Raw genomic sequence first — 19,826 nt, 5'->3', positions numbered from 1 at the left:
TATGCTAAAGTCTATTAATTATTCCATCAGTTTTGTTTAATCCAAAAGACATACGAATTAGAGGGTTTTTAAATAGAAATAAAAGTATAAATTTAACACAGAATTTCGGAAACTTCAACTGTCAGAATTTTGGAAACGTCTATTATTCCTAACTGGATGTTCCCTCTGTTTGGGAATTTTGTCAATAATGCTGGAGCATCAGAACCGGCTGAAACAATCTAAGTTTAACCATTTGACTTTAAATGTTAATCATCTTTGCTTGTGAATCACGCAAGAGGCGTGTTGTTTTATAATGCTGATATATGTAATTGACAATATGCTTTTGTAAGTTGTGTTATTTTTTTATTTCGAACCAAATAAGATTTTAGAAGTTTTATACTGTTGTAATTACTAATTGTTGTTTTTAACTGGTAACAACTTAATATTAATTCATTTGAAAGTCTATAAAGATTTGAGTACTGCAGTGGTTCCCAAATCTTTTATTTTATCGACTCTTTTAAGAGAATAACTTTCTTCGTCGACACCCTCATACTTTGTCCTATAATAGACAGCATATAACATAATTATAATACAAATAATTTAATGTACATAACTTAAAAATAACAATTAAATTAAGAATATAAACATTCGTTTCTAAAAACAAAAGGTTTATTAGACTTATGTTCCATTATTTTTAGCCCAAAAGGGGCTATGAGTCTCAAATTGGGATTTTGCATTAGTTTACCATAAACAGTATGTCACGTTTCAAATCGTTGCAACCAAATATTATCGCCCTGTATTACTTTCAAAGAATTTAAATAAGAATCTGCATGTAGGTATGTATAATCCTCGCTTTGTGGAAAAACGACATCAAAATTTGAATAACATTCGTTTTATTGTCTACTTCATATTTTGTAAAACTTCAATGAATTTTTCATTAACAAACTCAACAAGCTGAAAGCGAGCAGTGGTGGTACTGTTCGAAATGAAACATTTTTTATCTCTATCACGCGAGACTGTTTGCATTCGGAGAATCAGTTTTAATTATTCAAATTCAACTCTGTGAAAGCAATGTGTTACCGTGGCTGGAAATAAAATACATTCATCTTCCACGCGCCAGCATGTTGTCTTTCACTGTTGGCCTCTAAGATACATTGTTGGCGTTCCAATATGCAGCACGAAGAAGAGCAAGCGATATCAAAACCAAATTTATTTTAAAGATTACATATAGTACCAATCTCAGTTATTTTCAAATGCAGCATTCTTTTCAGTAATAAGTGTTGTTTTCAGTAATAAAATCAGTAATAAGTGTTGCCTCCCCGTTTGTCAATAACTTTTGCTACACTCTGCGACATTGAATGAAAGAAGCTTCGGATGTGTTGCTGTGGAACGGCCGCCTACATTGCCTCCACATGTAGCCAGAGTTCATCTGGTGTATCCCTGCAGTACAGCATGTTGGGAAAGGCGTTTTCTAGTCATTGCCCGGACATATTCTATGAGCAATAAAGCTAAAGAAGAGGTAGACTATAGTATCACTGCTTTATGGTGGGTTGAAAACGAAGAAAGGCTGAACACTCCTTGCAGCTTGTGGTCGCGCATTGTCCTGTTAAAATGTGTCCGTAGGCAAGCTCTGAATGTAAGGAAGAAGAATTGTCTGTTAAACCTCAGAGATATAATGCATAACATAACAACCAAGTAGTGTCTCTCCACGATGTCTCGAAACTCTAATCCATTCATCGTGTTGCTGCATACAGAAGTGTTATTTGTCCGAAAACACAAGTCATGCGATTCGGATGTCAGTTTCCACCGTTCAGTGTATCGTTGTAAACAGAAACGCCTGTGGTTTAAAGTTAAGTCAAGCAATTGAGGCATAGCGGACAGTTCATTATACTCAAAACGACATGGAATTGTTCGTGAAGACAAGAATTGTTGTGTTATAGAATGTATTCACTGTGTTATGGTTAGGGATGTGGCAGTGCGCTGCATCAGTGCCAAGCTCGATAACCAAATTTAAGCCTCTGAGGAGACATATCTTTGATGAGCTAGCAGGTAACACTCCACAAATGGTCAAGAAAGTCAGTTACAAGTAGGAGACCATTGTCTCTTGTACTGTATGTGTACTAATCAGATGGAATGCGAAGAGAGGCAAAAGCATTAAAAGCGGCAATCTGTTTCCTCCCTTTACATACGGATTGTAAGGAGCGCTGCAATCACCCAATGCATGCAGATATCAACGCATGCAATATACGCATGCGTTGATATCTTAATCATTTACATATTACATCATAATAGATATACATTATGAAATTTTTTGCTGTTTGGATACTTCCTTTATGGAACTGCATTTTATATGGCCTACAATTTATTTAAAGCTTAACTTAAAATATTATTGAGTAATAAACTAAATTATTTAAATCATGAGATGTATAATTATAAATATTAAATACTTTTTATGAAATTACACTTAGTGTACTCATTAAAATCATTATTTAGTTTTTCTTTCTATAACTGTATTAGGAGGCTAATATTTTAAGAAATAATATAGCCACTTTAAAAATGTGTATGAAAACGTCTAATATTCCATCAGGAATTCTAAAAATACGCTGTTATTAAGTATTTTGTGTTTTTGTTCTTAAACAGAATTTTACATGACATAAGGGTGAAGTTAATAAATAAATTTAACACACAAAATCTTAATAACATTGAGAAGGAAAAGTTATTTGTTAGCCATCTGACTAAGAAAACTAAATATTGATGTGATAAACTGAGAGAAAACTGAAAAAAATATATTACGCCAACACTTAAAACTGCATCGGCAATTTTGAGCATATACTATTATTCAGCATTTAAAAAATTTGTAAGTTTGCTATTGAACTATATGTGACTTAAAAGCGAAGAAAACGAAGCTTAATTATAAAGGGGAACAAATAGGTTAGCAGAAATGAATGCAAGAGCACACCCTTAGACTGCGAATTCAGCGAGATCATAAAAAAAAAATCCTTAACAAACCCTCTCGCGCGACTGTTAAAATCGGAAACGTTTCAGATTTTCTTATGTATTCTTATTATTTTTAATTTTACAAATATAAGCATGTTTTCAGAAACAAAATTACAGATTCCAATTGTTCAAAATTTCTATTTTAATTAATGTGATAACTCCAATTAATGTATTGATGCAATGCTTTTAATATATTGGCATAAAGCTGCTTAATTTAAATCTTAAGTCGCCTCATTCAAAAGTGTTTCATGAGTTTTACGTTTTTTTTTTATTACGTTTAAATTTCCTATGTTTATTTTATGTTTTGTTCTATTGTTATTTTCTATGCTTTATGTTACGTTTATTGCATAAAAATTACTTATTAAAACATATTTTTGATTTTAAAAGTATATTAAATACTTTTAATGCAATTTTCGCTTATATTTATTTAATATGATCTCTCTTGTAACAAGATTAAGCTGATCAAGATTATCAGTAAATAACTATAATTATTATTTTTATTAATAAATTCTTTTTGTAATCAATGGGATTTTGATTGCACCGACAAATTACCTGTGCGTTTTGGCTATCAATCCCTTGATCATCATTAACTTCTTTTTTTTAAATTTCATTGACCCCCGGGAGTTCAATACCAATCCCCCTGTGAAACTCTGTTCTAGTGCTTATTCAAATTCAGTTTTATGTCAAATTCAGTTTTATGTCAAATTCAGTTTAACACTGTGGTAAATAACTGGAAAATTATAAATTAAATTAATATGCCAATGAAATGTTTATAAAATCTCTGAAACATTGTTTTAAACTTTAAAATATTTTTAGGTTCCTAATATTTTCAGAGTGAGCTTAGAGTTTTAGTACAAGGAATTAAATGCCAGATTCACAGATGTTAAGGGTGGAAGTTAAGTATCTAATGCAGAAGTTAATATGTGGACTTAAGATATATGTATAAAATCTCAATAAATGAAAATCCAGATGGAGTATTCACAGTGCCCTCAGCAAGAATAGGAAGACAAAAACTCAGATACATAGAAGAGTAACAGAAGGAAGAGAAAATTGGATACGGAAGGCTTCAGACAAGTTGTTAAAAGGACATTATCACCTCGAATATGACGAGTAATATAAAATGCTTCGAGGTTTTTGGTCTATCTTGTATCACATTACGTTATTTGCCAAAATATTAATGCAAGAACTTGGCGTAATATAGAAATAATGAGTGAAAGATTGTTCTAGTGTTCGTTACCTAAGTCCAAACGTTTAATGCGCAGTAAAATGCGTATTTCTCATTTTTACTTCCTTGTGCGAAGCAAAGGAAGTATTGTAATCACGAAAAATTTTTAATTTCTTATTTAACAAAAATATCCATGTTGACCGCTATCGAATGCAATTTAACAATATTATTGCGGGACATCTGTACTTAAGGGCAGAAAAAAGGACAATTCCTCCGAACGAATTATAAAACTATTCAGAAAAGATTTTCTGTGGCGTCTGTACATACGTACGTACGTATGTATCTCGGACATCTCAAACACCAGTAGCCTCAGAACGTTGAAATTTTGAGTATAGGACTGCTATAACATAGTTGTGCAGCTCTTTTTGGTTGCAATCGGAAACACCAAAAGTATATATATATATGTACACACACTCTCTCTCTCTCTCTCTCTATATATATACACCGCTCTGTTACACGGCTCAATGAGCTCAGTTTTTTTTATTCTGATGCGTTGGTAAATTGTGCACTTTTTGCTTTAAAAATGATTGAATTATTTTGTTCTTATCTTCTAGTGAAGGTTTTTATGCCTTTAGTTAAGCTGCATGCAATAGCTGTAGAATTATCAACAATTTAAATGTTTTTAAGTGTGGCTAAGCCTAATTTTATTTAACATAGCAGCTGTGTTTTTTACATTTAAAACTTAGCAGAATAATGAATTAAGTCTTTCTGCACCTTCAGTGTCTTTTTGCCGAGTGGAACCGGAACGAAATTTTTAGTTCTGTGCACTAGAAAATCTGCCTTTTTGCCCGCTGGCTGAATTGCTTGTTTTTACGTAGAACCTGTAATTTTAATTGTAAAAATATATTTTAATTGTTTTAACTGTATTCGGTGTTTTATATTTTTCTATATTTTTCAATTTTTAATGAAGATATTTTGAGTTTTTATTATTTTTGCCTTATCGCGAACAGAGAACTGAATTAATATGAAAAATATATCTCTAATTCAATTCGAAGAAATAAATTTAAATCAAATGCAGGAAAATATACCTATAATACAAGGAATTCATGTAGTGCACACATCATGTTATGTTATTTTATGGAAATAAATTTAAATCAAGTGCAGGAAAAGATACCTATAATTTAAAATTCAGTACAAGGAATTCATGTAGTGTACACATAATGTTATGTTATTTGCTTTACTTTTCCGCTCAGTAATAATTTGTTTATTCACTCAACAATACTGGTTGAAGGCAATGCTCTTTGTTCACATATTAAAAATCGGTAAACATCATAGATCATTAATTAAAATTCTTCAAAAGAATTTCGCTGGAAAACTCTAAGATATCTTTTGTATTCTGTCTTTTGCTCTCCAATATCTTTCGGAAAGAAGCAATTTTATTCCAGCTTTGGACCATATAAAGATATCAGTTTCCTTTTTTGGTTGCAATATGTTGAGTGTGCAGTACACTTGTACTTCATATGGATTGGGCTTAGCAAGGCCTTTTCTTTTAAGTCTCATCTTAATTTAAATCGAATGCAGCTCAGGAAAGTGAATCACTTTCCATCTACCTTTGAAGCCAACCTCTCCAGAGAACTTTTGGAGAGATGGGTTTTAGGTGTACCCATTACGATAACGTGAATTGGAGTTACATAATCCCACGCAATGGAGCCTCTGTCCAATAGCCTTATAATCATTCTCGAATAAGAACTTCGAGGCGGCTTAACTGTTGTGAAAAGTTGTTCATATTTGTGTTACAAATGTTGAAAACTCTCAAACAGATGGGGTTGAATATTTTACTGCAGTCTAAGCATATTGGAGTACATTCTAATGCTTCATCTTGATTTTGATTCACTCCACCTTTGGAAGAAAACTCAAAAGAGTCTAATAATCCATCTTCTCTGTTATCAAACTGTCGAGAATCTTCTCATACCGACTTCTTTCAAGTGCCTTCATTCTGCAAAGACGATATAGCCATAAATATCCATACATTCAAACCCGACTCTCGACAGAAAGACAATCAACCTATGTATGCAAACCAATTTGTGTTTCTGACGAACTGGTTCTGTATTTATGCTACAGCTAAGGATATTCCAGAAAGTACCGTGCAGCACGTTCTGTCAAAGTTCGGGAGCTTAACCCAATTTAACTAATCTTTCATGATATACCATGTAATTTCATGTAATTTGGTTATCAGTGGTTCCAATGCGGTTAAAAGAGGTAAGCTAACGGGCAATATTATGAATGTAAAAATAGATAATTAAATAATAATGATGATTTATCTTAATATTCAACTTAAATAATAATTTTAAAACATACAGGTTTTATTCAAAGTCTATATCATCCAAAACTTCTTTATTTTTAATGCAATTTGCGTCGAGCTTGATCTTCGATATGATCTGTTAAATAATTAACATTTCTTTCTTTTTATTTGCCAAAGTGCTTATATTAGTTAAAAAAAAAGATTTTTGTGATATTCCCTCATTAGATTGAAAAGCTATCTTGCCGAATAGAGTTTCCAGGCTCGTGTGAGAAATTTCGTTTTGTCAAAAGTGTCAATACAGACGAAACTTTCGTTTTTTGAATTTTTTCCATATTTCTATACCGCTGAGAACATACATTTAATAATTAATTCTTTTGTTATACACAGTAATACTAATTCGTTTCGCTATAAATATTAAATTCCTTTTTCCGATTGAAGAAGAGGATAAGCTTTTGTTAAAGTCATAATATTCAAAAAAATATTTCTCTTTTATACTCTTTATTATTGGAGCAAATTATTTTGGAATTAATTATAAAAAGGGCGAAGGTTTTTAATATGAGATCGTTCCGGTCACTGAAACCGTAAAAAATCTCTGTAATACGCAAGATAAATATTAATGAGGCAGAAGCAAAAATATTTGCAAATCCTGGGATATTAACCGTGCGGCCGTTATTAATAACTTTGAAAAACGAATGTCGGTAAGTGGTTAAAATTATTTCCTTGTATTAATATGCGCATCTTTTAGCCTGACTTTTCTCTCTTAACAAGCTTAATGTGTATTGATTCTTATTTCAAATATTTCAAGCAAGAGCTTCATACCGCAAACAATCAGTTTTCTTTTTTTCTTTTTTTCCTTTGGGTTTTGCTTTTGTGGAATTAATTCGTGTAATATGTTCCTTTCACTGCTAATTTAACACGAACAATGATTAACTTATCGTTGGGAAACCAAACCACTTTATTTGTCCCAGAAATAAGCTCTTTTAATTGAATTAGTGGCTAATTAGGGAGAATGTTAATTAGTGGGGCTTTTGTTCAAGTTTCGATATTCCAAAAAGGAAAATAAATTTCTAAATGAAACTGTTACCACCGATTAGTTTCTTTGAAGAATTTTGGATGCAATGTGCTGGGATTTCCTTATTTGATGTTTGCATTTAATTTGATTAGATTATAAAAAGTATGGAATGGGATACGGAAATTGTTCTTTTTCTTTTTGCAATGAAGGAAAGATTTAGTTTTAAAAACGAAATGCGCTAAATATGTTCAGCAAAAGCGTTATTGATGTTTCAAGGTGGAAAACCTTAGAAACATGTTTTGAAAGGTGATTTAAAAGGTCCTTCATTGATACCTGCTATTTGTAAATAGCTGGCATTTAGAAGGAAGCGAGTCTTGAAAATGTATCATGAATCTTGAAAATAAAACCAGTGGGAAATTTTTCATAAAACCACATGGATATGCTAACCTTCCCACCACATGTGAAAATAGTACGAAAACATTTAATTTCTTACAAATATACTGTACATTCTTACTATACACATCCAGATCATTAACATGGTGAATAAATAAGACGAGTAAATGGGAGCAAAATCCTAATAGTGACACAAATTAATCTGTGTTTGAATTTCATGTGAATTTTTGATCTTATTTATGCACAATTATATATACTTATTTATAAAGCTTTTAACTTTTCTTTCTGAAGCTGAATTCTATCCTAAATAATCAGTTCCGTCGTGCTAAAATAAAACGCATTGTAGTGTCCGTCTACATAATAATTTGCTCCTGAACTTCCTCCTTTTCTTTTGAAACATGGGAAGCAGTTATCCCAGGTATTAACAACAAGGATGGATTATGTGTACCATCCAAAAAAACACGTCAACTTTGTAAAGGTAAAATTGAAAATTTGAAGATAATTTCAATTTAATAACACTGCAGGGTATTTTAAGATTGTCTCGTGCTTTCGTGGTTTAGTAGGAAACACTCGTTTAGCAATCCGGTGATGAAATCCCGGTGAGGTACTGCATACTTTTCAAGTCTCCTGCTCTGAACTTAAGTGCCTAATTTACTCAACAGTGACGCCCGAACAGACGTGGTGGGCGACAAGTAGACAACAAATTGGATTTTGTGACATTTAAGTACACATTCAAGTACAGGTAACCTTGTCGACATTTAATACACATTTAAGTACAGGTAACCTTGTCGTCATTTAAGTACACATTTAAGTACAGGTAACACGTAGCCTTGTCGACATTTAATCACAGGTAACATTACAGGTAACCGTGTCGACATTTAAGTAAAGGTAAATGCAAGGTTAGTTCTTTCTTCTTACCTAGTGCCTTCGTTTTATAATTGGAAGCATGACCATCTAACAGATCTGGAAGTCCACAGTTAGCTTCCCTGTGAAAGCATTCCCCATATTGCATATTTCCTGCTTCGACAAACCTAATAATTCAATAGTACAACTATTATTTGTATATGAGTTAGAAACGCAGATACATCGCCAAAAAGTTATCCCTAGTGATTCCAAACTCTGAGAACATTACGTAGTCCTAGAAGCTGGGCAGGATTCTCTTAGAAAGGATAGGATTTTTTTATTTTATTCCATTTATTATTTCGCACCTACATACGGTGAATCAGTTGGGTAATGTTGGATCTTGATTTTGTCGTAGGTTTTAACTAAAAGCTAGCTAGTTTCATAAATATCCTCACACAATGAAACTGCAGTCATTTTACAGGGCGTCATGAGTGTAAGTCTTCCTATTTTCTGCCCATCATTGTTAAAATGATGAGAAAGCATTCTGTGCAATCCAATAACTTAGTTGCTCTCGATTCCTACTTCCTCAGCTCAGAGTTGGATTCTATAGTCCAAGTGAAATATTTCTGATGCAGCGTTTTAATTACATCTTACATAAATACTAGTATGATAAATAATGATTCTATGTGTTCTTTTCCGCATGAGCATTATTTCTGAATAAAAACTAGAAAATTCCTGAATTCTAAGATAATGTACATGAATACATTCCAGCATGTCTTGTATTTAGTAACGTAGCTCAAAACTGTGGGGAAATAAAATTTGAATCTTTGAAAACTTGTTTTTTTCAACGTTCAGCAGCTAAACCTCGAACATCTTACGCCGAGACTCCACAACTGACTTCGAAATGTAGGTGCAGTTTATTTTCAATGATTTCTATCTCCTAAACTTCACATACTCTCCAAACTGGGTATCCGAACAGAAAAGGTGAGGAATTTCTTTACCACGCAAGAATTTATCGACTGTGGTTAGGTTGAGGCGATGTAAGGCTTAAAGGCTTTGCTCCCATGTGCTCATGTAATGCAACAGTTAGTGTGCTCAACCGGTTTTCTTTCAAAAATTCTTGGATTCCATATAGCGAATATTTTCGTCAGGTTATTTCCAACGACACTCTATTCGTGGGGCTAAGCATGTAATATGTTTTTCGTTTACTCAGTGCATATACCTTTCTCATAGCCAATGTCACTTATTCATTGTTGTAAAGAGCACACAGTTATTCCCTTTATCTTTCTAATATATTAAACTTTGCCTCCAGAGGACATCATATCAGGAGTATAAAACATCGGAATTATTAATACTCAATAAATTATATGAAATTAAAAATTATTAACTTTTAACTTAAATAATCAATGAGAATTCCGAAAATTTTAAAATCATAAATATTTTTCAAATATCTGAGAGAAATTTATCAATCGGTCTAAAATTTACAAGCAGCAATTAAGCAAGTTTAATTTGTAATGACTCTAACTGAATATTATATTTTATTAAATGACTGGTGAATAATTTAGTCACCAATTTTTCATCCGTTTAGAAGATAAGAAGAAGAAATCTTAAGAAAATGCTGTGGCTTTTAAGGATTTGTAATCGAAACGATGTACCAACAGACTCGTTCATATTATGGAGAACGGGGTTGGAATCTCTCATAATATTTCTTGGAGTTGATAGTAAAGCTCATGCTTAGGCCCGCGATTTTGGAACGTGGTAGCCAATTCTACGCTCTTGGAATTAGAGAACATTCAGAATGTTCTAATATTAGCCTACGCTGATGATTTTATAATTACAGATGCTAAAAGACGCGATGTAGTGCTAAAGGTAGAGTATTACCTTAATATTTTCCAAGAGTGAGTGTACAGGATGTTTCGAAACTCACGCGCAAAAATTTAAGGGGCGATAAAGATGTGTATTAGAAATGCTTTCACGAGTAAAGGTATAGCCATCCCTTGAATAACACATGTGCGCTGAAATCAGGCTGTGTTGCTAGCTGTTACAAAACCAAAGTGCAATCTCCACACATGACGCATAATCTGCAGATATCAAGGCTTGCACTTTCTGCACATGGTTTGGGGTGTAATTCTTCTTCCCGTAATACTCGTCAAACAATTCAGTGGGGCATATTTACGGCACTGAAATCTCTCTGCTAATATCTGGATGATCTTCCACTCTTTGCAGATTGTCCTCTAAAACTTGTCCACAAACTACTTCCACGCCTTGTATAATGCTTGTCGGTGACAAAGGATTCCTTTTCTCACAGCACTTATTCATTCGCTCGAACATTTTTCGGTCCGGTACGTGTTTTCTCGAGAAACGCTGCCTATATACTCTTTAGGTTCCTTCCAGAGCATTCCCATTAGCAAGACTATATCTGTAATTCATGCCCGCCTTTTCCTGACTACTCTACGTTGACATATCTTCTAAAATCCATGCTAGAAGTATCAATGTGTAAGAAAATTCGCTCTTTATGCTTTCCATTAAAGCGCAGTCTAGCGGTTCATGCATCACCATCTATGCATTATACGGCGAAACTGGCTTGTTTAGATGATTTTATCACCCCTTTTACCCTTTAAATTTTTGCCCATGAGTTTCGAAACACTCTGCATAGTAAGATGTTCATCTCAGCAACCTCAGCAAAGACAATAAGTATTGGGCGCTGCTCATTTAAAAGCGTTGCTCCTGAACAAAGGTTATGGGTCGATCTGTCTTATTCGAAGAGAACTTGTACCATTTTGGAGCAAGTAGTAGACCTTCGTGGATTCCTCCACATAAACAAAATCAAATTAAAAGTCAAATACGCAATTCTATGCACAAGGTAACAAGCCATGACTGGCGAGCAGAGCACTGTATCTCAAACAATGGACCAGGTTATTACAGAGTAAAGTATATATGCGACGGCAGTATGGGGTACCAACCTGAGTGAAAGAGAAAAAATGATTCTGAAACAATATGCAGAAAATACATCTATTTCTTACTATAAAATATAATAAATATAAAATGTCTTTAGCAGCTGCCTTTCAGATTATAAGTATTTTCTCCTTTCTTCTAGCATACTCTACAAAGTCCTCATTGACTTTCTCCTATTAGCACTTTTAGCACAGTGAAAAGCGGCATTTTCTAATATCCTTCGACTGAACAGCTCTTTTTCCTGCACTTATTCCTAAATGCACAGTTTCCTGATGCTTGTCAAACATTTTTGTTTGACATCCAAAAGAAGATAATTGTCCATCCTTCAGAGCACAACAAAGCATAAGTTCTCAATCTATATGGATGGATCCAACATGGGCTCAGTGACAAAATCATAATCTTTAATGATTCAGCTTCCAGTCCGGAGGCAATTAGCAATCTACACTACAGAAATAATGTGCTAAAGAAAATGCAAGAACTTTCACTAAACTTTCCACTACACTCCCATTGATCATTTCACATGGTATAACTGTAGCGCGACGCATATTCGAGAGTCCCGGCGACTGCACTGCACATTTTTCACGTCTCTATCTTAAAAAAGAACCTAAGATACTACAAATGATGCCCGAATCAAAAGGTGTTGGACAATAATTCGTCAATACTAGGATTTGGCGACTGGGTCTCTTAATCACCATTCGCTATTTAAAAGGGAGAAATATATAAGGTATTTTCTCCCTCCTTCCAGCATGCCTTCGACAACAGCACACTCGACGCGTATTCGAGAGGTCCAGGTTCGAGTTCCGGCGACGGCATTGCTTATTTTGCATGTCTTCTGCTTTAAAAATAACCTAATGACTCTACAAAGTCCTCATTGGCTTTCTCCTATTAGTACTTTTAGCACAGTGAAAAGCGGCATTTTCTAATATCCTTCGACTGAACAGCTCTTTTCCCTGCACTTATTCCTAAATGCACAGTTTCCTGATGCTTGTCAAACATTTTTGTTTAACATCCAAAAGAAGATAATTGTCCATCCTTTAGAGCACAACAAAGCATAAGTTCTCAATCTATATGGATGGATCCAACATGGGCTATATAACTGGCAGTGGTCCGCGTGTGATCAACCAAAACAAGATCTTATATATATGGAATCGTAGACTCGTCAAAGATCAATCCTATGCAGAGTCAGTTCTACACATTGCCGATTCTCTGCAGTGCTGCTTCTACGCAGTGTCGATCCTATGCAGTGTCAGTTGTACGCAGTGTCTGTCCTATGCAGCGTCGGTTTTAGGTATTGTCGGCGCTACGCAGTATCGGTGCTATGCAATGTTGGTTCTATGCATTGTCGATCTTATGCAGAATTAGTTCTACCCACTGCCGATTCTATGCAGTACTGGTTCTACGAAGAGCCTGTCCTATGCAGCATTGGTTCGACGCATTCTCGATCCTATGCAGTGTCCGTTGTATACAGTATCTGTCGTATGTAGCGTCGATTCTGTGAAGTATTTCGATTCTATGAAGTTTCCAGATCGAAATAGTCGAGCTTCGTAAAACCAACCGCCTTCCTAAAACCATCGGCTAAAACAAACGGTGACAAAATAATAGTCTTCAATGATTCAGCTTTCAGTCCAGAGGCAATTAGCAATCTACACTACAGAAATAATCTGCTGAAGAAAATACAAGAACTTTCACTAAAATTTCCACTACACCCCCATCGATCATTTCACGTTGTCTACTTGTTAGCTCAGAAGAGCATAGACGGTAACGAATCGGCAGATGGAAAGGCAAAACCTGCTGCTATGGAAAAGGCAAAAGCTCCTGTAGGCAACTCCAGATTGAACTCTTTCACTTCTGGCTTCACTACTGAATAATGATAATACCTTTTCCTTACATTTTTCATATTTTTTTTAACTTGATGTTTATTATTTTACAATAATATGTAAGCGATTCGCATTCAATCGTTTCTAAGATTTCTTTTTCTGTCAGTGGTTATGAGCCTGCCACTTAAGCGTTTGCCAGAGAATAATCAAACCCCAAGACCATTTCACTATTTAATCACCAGAAATGTTATCCGGAATTTATTTTAGCATACTGCATAGTCAGTAACAGGAATTTGCTTTATCATACTGTATACTCAAAGAATGGCTACTCCTTACCCAGTATTCGAAACAGAAAGTATCGTCATAATAGGAAACTCCTAAACATTGCAAAGACTGGGCTGAACGAATTTCAAATACATGGAGCAGTAAATTACATAATTTCATTTTCAAAGTCTCTGTGAATAATATTTGAAAGCAAATTGCGTCTAAGTTTATCCTAAAATAGTAAAAGTATTGGAGTTTTCAGTTGACTTCTGTTAAATTGGTTATTTGATAGAAACAAAGCAATTGGGCTTTCATGAAGTGCTTTCCTTAAGATACTTCTAAGGAAAACTGGCTAATATTTTCATGTAACATTGAAGATGACAGCAAATCGCACGCAATCAACTCGGGGGATTTGTACTTTGTAGAAATTTGTACCTGATTGGTAATACAAGTTTTCAGAAGCTAAAGTTCTACACTTTATATTCTCCAAACAGCTAATATTTTTATAATATTTTTAATTATGTTAAAACTATGCTTTCTTGACAATAAAAAATTGGGAAAATAAATTAATGAATTAATTAAGCTTTCTGTAGACTGAAGATGTTCCATAAATTTGGGATGTAAAATAATACTCATATAACATCAGTCACTAATACTACTGATGCTTGAACTCCACGTGCTCAGTTATCAGACATTCAGGTATTTTGTTAATTTATGAAAGCAGACATTGATAACTGTCAACTTTAGACTGGACTATCTGTAAACAAAACGATTATTAACAAAACGTATTAAAAATTAACAAACATTATTAAACAAATTAAAAAACAAACGTATTAAACAAAACGTATTGAAAATCTCCACAAGTTGACAACTAGTGTACTATAATTGCAAGCTTCAAACTGTACTCTCCGTAAACAAAAAAAACATTGCAAATCTCCAGTTCGTAACAATCTGCTTCCTTTCGCTATTTTGTTTACGTATTATCTTGTTGCTGAATGCAGAATAAGACCAACACTTCTTTGAACTGACGCATCTCTGCCGGAATAAGATCGACAAGATATCTCAAAAACTAGTTTCGACGCTTTGCCTGTGCTAACCTATGCAGGTGTTCTAAAAAGTAATTCAAACCAATTTTTTTCTTTTGTTATGTTCTGTTGCTAATTCTTAGCTGCATTATGCAATGTCTATTCCATGCCGGTGTTGCTCCTAAGCCGCGTCGGTGTTACGCCTAGGTCGACTGTACGCAGTATCATTAGTTTACCCATGACAACTCTGTGCGGATGAGAAATGTTCATTAAACTTTCGTCGGATGCGAGATTAAGAAATTTTTTCCCAAATGTGCATGATATCTGTAATGCAAGCTGTGTTCATTTGCGCTCACTGCAGCGGTGCGTAACTAAAATGAGAGCTGAACTCGTTAATGACCATCGAAAGGTTAAAAATTTCATTCATTATATTATTATCAAATTCCTATTTTTATCCTTTCATTCTTATGCCGGAAATTAGTGTCTCTCCTACGCATTGTTGATCTTGTGCAGCACCGATCTTACGGTGTCGGTCTTACGTGATGTCGATTCACCTGAGTTTCGGTTTTTCGCAGAATCATTCCTATGCTGTATCTGCTTTATGCAGTGTCGGTAGAACGCAGTGTCTATCCTGTGAAATGCTGATTCTACGCATGATCTATCCTATGCAGAGTCAGTTCTACATATTGCCGATTCTATGCATTGCTGCTTCTAAGCAGTGTCGATCACGCAGTGTCTGTCCTATGCAGCATCGGTTTTAGGTATTGTCGGCGCTACGCAGTATCGGTCCTATGCAATGTTGGTTCTACGTATTGTCGATCTTATGCAGAATTAGTTCTACCCACTGCCGATTCTATGCAGTACCGGTTCTACGAAGAGCCTGTCCTATGCAGCATTGGTTCGACGCATTCTCGATCCTATGCACTGCCCGTTGTATACAGTATCTGTCGTATGTAGCGTTGATTCTATGAAGTATTTGTTAATTCTATGTATTATCAGTTCTACGCAGCAGTGCCTGCCCTATGCAATTTTCGTTCTGGTCACTGTCTCTTCTATGAATACAATCTACTTTTTTATATTCGATCACTGTTTTTATAAACCGAAAATATCAATTACAGTTTGCGGCCTGACTCTTCTTGTTACAAATATGTCAGTTTTATGCCAGATTCCTGGGATTAATCTGGAATCTATAAAACATGAAAATCCGAAATGGAATTTTTCCCCTTGAATCTTTGCAAAGTCTTAATTCATACAGAAATTTAAGGAAATTTGATAACCTTGCTTTATCATGCTCATATAAACGAATAAGTTAAAGGTATTTTTTTTTCAATTCCATTTTAGGAGCAAAAATAAAAGGTGTATCAAATTTTGATAAATAAAGAAAGTGTTTGATCCAATACTTTCAGAAGAAGATAAAAAATTATGTAGGAAATGAAAATCGAAGAGCTATTTCATTGTTAAAATCTAATAAGGTTATTCATTTATAATTTACCGTTGATAAAGGAAAAGTTGCTGCATGTAGACCGATTAAAGAAACCTGTTTTACGCTTCAAAAGTAAACAAGAGAATGCCAGCTTGTTTCAGAAATTAGAAACATATTTCAATAGAATTTAAATAGGATTTCCGAAACATGTAAAAAATCTAATTTATCTTTAAAAACATTTTTTATTCTTCATAAAAGCTGAGAGTAAAGAATATTTATACTTAACAGCTACTGAAATTTGGAAAATTTCTGGAACATCTCTAACCAAATGATCGCATATGATAAAATATGGAAAATTTCAGAGAGCAGTGTATCCTATGATAGTTTTGTCCAGATGAATTAATTAATTGAAATTAAATTTTGGTAAATACTAATGTTAAGCTTCATACATTGTTTTTCCCTAACGAAATATGGGCAATTTTATATAAATAATATATAGATTTTTGACATTTATAAAAACAATATATAAATATAATTATTTGATATTTATAAATATCATCAGCATAGTATTTTTACAGTATTTTGCTAAGTATTTTATGTAAATAAAGTTTATTTTATATTGTTTCATATTGTTTTCTGTTTGTCACTTCCACGTTGCAATAATTTTAAAGTAACAATAAATTACGTACGGACTTTTCGTACGGACTTTTTTTTTACTTTTCCTTAAAAGAGAAACACGCATATTACTTTATCCCACCTACTTCTGGCAGAGCGCTACTTGTGGCCAAGTGATTAAGCCGCTTTATACTAGGAATTCTACCTGGGCCCGTACTTAGTCTAGAGGACTGACTAAGTGTTTGTTTGTGGTTTTACCCGTATGCAAAGTAAATATTATCAACATGTATTCGATTGTTATTCATTTGGCAGGCAGCCCTCGAACAGTCAGGCACTACCATCCACATCCCATGAGCACGCTCAGCGCTGAAATTTGCGCTAAATGTGATGGCCAAAGAACAGTGGCAGAGACGATGGGACCAATAACCTCAAGGCAGAAAGACGCATTCACTTCTCCCATGTGTCAATACTGAGCGCACCATTTATAATTATTATCTCTCTCAATATATCTCTGGTCATGGACCGTACCCAAAGTACTTCTATGAACGAAACCTTTCAGAGACTGATATATGCGTTTGTGACAATCTGGGTGATCCAGGCCATTATTTATTCCAATGCCCAATAACGGCAGACCATCATATCCGCCATCCCACAGCACCAGGAACAGACTTCAAACGCTTCCTGATAAAGCACCGGTAAGTCCACATTAGTATCAAAAACATAACTGACACACTTCATCGTCATGGCTTGAAACTTTGTGCACCCTAACTGTTATAAGTGCTTCTTCTTTGGCACAAACGCCAGTTTTCCAATGGAGGTGTCTTTATAGTCATTGCAATAGATTATCTTAAGGTCAATACTGATTTAGCACCTAGACAATACGACCACAGTTATGCACATCACAAATGGCATAACTGAAACTGGTGAACTCTGCCGTATGTATGAGCTCTGACGCAATCCATGAACTTTTCATGAACTGTCAATGAACTGTGAACCATCTATGAACTGCTACACTGTCCCAAAAACATCACATTAATATCGCTATAACTTAACCAAGATAATAATGTTTAATGTTTTTTCATTCAATTCTATTTGTTTATTTGTGTATATATACTTATATTTATATTTCACCATCAACTGCAATATATGGTATTGAATTGTAATGTCATTGTCATCAGCAACAGGGCCCACCAGCGGCCGAGCGGTAAAGTCACTGAACACTGGTAGTTCGGTCCGAGGTTCGAATCCCGCGAACGGGCTGGCTGCATGGGCGTTTTCGGGGTTTTCCCCATGTGTAACGTGTATACGAGCCAGTTTCCTTTAGAAAGTCCTCCACGAAGGCATCCCTCCTCTTAGGCAAATAGCCCTCGAGGCTTTGCCATATTCACACACACACACACACACATCAGCAACAGTATCTCCCGGCCATGCTCTGTACCACAAGTTCTCTATGCCCTAATGATAACTTTTCAATTAACACCGATGCGTGGCGTATGTACACCCTGTGGAGGTGTTCTTCTCAAGACGGTTAGTGTGAAAGAGCGACACCAGCTCTGCCAATGGCGATGTGTTGGTGCTTCCCACACTTAGTATTGTCCTGCTATTCCATTTGGCTAAATTGTTACTACTTTCTATCTAGCTAGGTGTATAAACTGCAATTTAATAACTTGACATCTTTTTACACATTTACTTTAATTCTTATAATTTCTTAAATTCGCAATGATTTAATAACAGACCTTGGTTAATATTATTTTTCTTAGTTCACTTTTAAACTCGAAAAAATCTACTATACTAAATTCCTTTAAACTCAGATTCTTGTATCTAAACTAAACGATGTTATTATTTTTACAAACAGTAGAAACGATATTAAAAAAAAGAACATTACAATCAAAACGAAAATCTGAATCTCTCGAGGCTGCTTTTTGAATTCTTTCAAAATGTAAACAAAGGAGCTTTGCATACTTTTGTTTACTTGATAAATACTTTTCATTGATTTTTCATTCTTAACTAACGAAGGTATGCCAAGTTTTTCTCTTGGAGGGAGTGAAGAGAGTGCACGAAGAATGCTACTCGGCATTCATTTATTTGTGTTAGATTTCTATTCTGCATGTTTCCATATATATATATGTATCTACCATTTTATGCATAGTTCAACAATTTCTAGACATGCATTTCTTTCTTAGAAGCATTCATGCATTTTATTAATTATTGTGTTTTTGCGTGTCTGATGTTGATATTAAATTCAGTAACTGTTGTTTTTGTATTTAGCCTTTATTATGTACAAGCAATACATCCATTTTCACATGTAAAAGTACTTTCATGCGAATGACAGTAGCACTGAATAAAGGCATTTAATACTGAAAAGAAGTACATTATATGTGTAAAATCTTTTTAACTAAAAACGTATGAAGTAAATGCACTAATCCTTTTATATTACATGCATAATACCTAAATCAAAACTTTTGAAATTAATGTTATAACAAGCATAAAAGAAGTTTCGACAATCACATTTTTGCAGCTTTTATCTAAGTAAAAGTACAATCGTGGCTTTGCTACTGCGTGAGATTTTAAAATAAAATTCTGGGAGAGAAATTTAAGGAATTGAATGTAACCATTTTTATGTAGCATCGTTTCTACTCTTCCTTGAAATCCTACGATTGCGGCAATCGTAGGATATTTATGTTTCTATGTGAGAGTACCACGATTTAATATTTTATAGCAAACCATAAGAATGTTACGATAGATAAAACTATTTAAAACTATTTTTTTCCTTTGTATACATTTAAGTAAAATTGTGTAATCGAAGAAGATTTTTTTGTAAAATGTATTTTATACTTTATAATAGCATATGGGAAACAGACAATAAAAAAATTCAGTGACTCTGAATGCAGGAAACTATTCCTTCCAAATGGTGAATTAATGACATATAATTGACGTTAACTAACACCTCCTACTTGTTTTCTGAATGATCTGACGACGTAGGATTATATCCAATTCATTGAAATACCTGTTTGATTTAGAAGTTCAATCTCAACA

General features: G+C 34.2%; 1 protein-coding gene across 1 annotated transcript in view; it reads left to right on the top strand.

Annotated features, from left to right (window-relative positions):
* The window catches only part of LOC118188251 (tyrosine-protein phosphatase Lar-like), a 1,537,039-nt gene that overhangs the window by 6,046 nt on the left and 1,511,167 nt on the right, over nucleotides 1–19,826 (top strand). The gene's annotated exons all lie outside the window — the stretch shown is intronic.

The sequence above is a fragment of the Stegodyphus dumicola genome, chromosome 4 (genome assembly GCF_044657685.1).
Source record: "Stegodyphus dumicola isolate Sdum_Otavi_A_Nest chromosome 4, ASM4465768v1".
In the NCBI taxonomy this organism is placed as follows: domain Eukaryota; kingdom Metazoa; phylum Arthropoda; class Arachnida; order Araneae; family Eresidae; genus Stegodyphus; species Stegodyphus dumicola.
The sequence above is the reverse complement of the archived record's forward strand: the minus strand, read 5'-3'. Positions and strand labels throughout refer to the sequence as shown.